Genomic DNA, 1514 nt, shown 5'->3' on the forward strand with positions numbered 1-1514 from the left:
TCTAACTAAACTAACTCAAAATCAAATAATTACCTACCCAAAATCAGATAACTAAATACAAAATCACAATGATTTTTAAACATTTTCCTTAAAAAAACTACACATTTCTACAACAACATGATATACCAAACCAGTACTGTTTAGGGTAATTTTACCCCGCCACGTGGTCCAATCAGAGGATGACACGTGTCAGCCCCAGGATGGCCCAAGGTGGACCTATCCCTGCTTGACACGTGTCACTCCAGAAAACTGGGAGGAAAGGCGACCTTCAAGCCCAAATCTCGAGAAAGCCGCAATGCGGCGCAACCCACCAATGATTAGGGATTCAGTGAACTAATAAGGGGCACAAATCCCGAGGACCCTATAAATAGGGAGATTCCCCTCTTTTGGAGGGCACGTTTTTACCATTTATTACAAACTGTCCTTGTGATAGAGACATCTGAGCTTGGAATCCGAGCAGAGACCCACCTAAATTTCCGCACCTTTTTCTCTCCCTTCAAGTTACTAACTTGTTCGTCGGAGGCGGAGCACCACCCAACCGGTGTCTCCGTTTGTTTTGCAGGTACAGCTCACGCCAGATCAGTCTTCGGGTTGTAACTCTCTCGAGGGACAAAAACACCCAAAACAAGTACAACAACATAACTAGTCAAAAATCAATTATGTAAGCTTCAAATACAAGCGTATAACAACCATTTCCACAAAATAGATAATTAACCAAATAAATCAGAAATCTAACTATACTAACTCAAAATCAAATAATTACCTACCCAAAATCAGATAACTAAATACAAAATCACAATGATTTTCAACCATTTTCCCCCAAAAAAACAACACATTTCTACAACAACATGATATACCAAACCAGTACAACAACATAACTAGTCAAAAATCAATTATGTAAGCTTCAAAACTTTAACAAAAAAACAAACAAATTGGCAAGAAAACACTAATACAACAACAATTTAGCATCAAACACTAATTTAATGGGACTTACAAATCAAAGCTTCAACACCGTTAATCGCCTTAGCCAATCAATCAATTGCAAATTCACTATGCATACTCGAACAAAATAGACCCACAAATCAGCTTCAGCTCAAGCAATCCACTTTACCTTCAATCGCAAAAATTAGATTTGTAACCCTAAACGTGCAAAAAATACTCCATATCAACATTAAAATTCTCCAAACAAATACCTACTCACGCTTGAATTGATAAAACATACCTGATTCGGAAAGCTAAGAATTGTTCACAATTGAATTGCGAGGAGAAGTATTGCACAAGGAGAAGACATTGATGATTGCAAGGAAGAACACAAAATGTGTTGAATTTGCCTTTCATTTGGTGGTTAAAGTCTTCAACGTGACACTGTTGACACAACGGAGTATACAATACCCAAATACACTCACTTCGTATAAAGATACAACTTAAAATACAGCCGGGACCCACAAATACACTAACTTCGTATTTTTTCCACGTACTATACATAGCACGGTGCTGGGAAGAGAATTAGCCCA

This window comes from Chenopodium quinoa, unplaced genomic scaffold (assembly GCF_001683475.1).
Source record: "Chenopodium quinoa cultivar QQ74 unplaced genomic scaffold, ASM168347v1, whole genome shotgun sequence".
Lineage (NCBI taxonomy): Eukaryota > Viridiplantae > Streptophyta > Magnoliopsida > Caryophyllales > Amaranthaceae > Chenopodium > Chenopodium quinoa.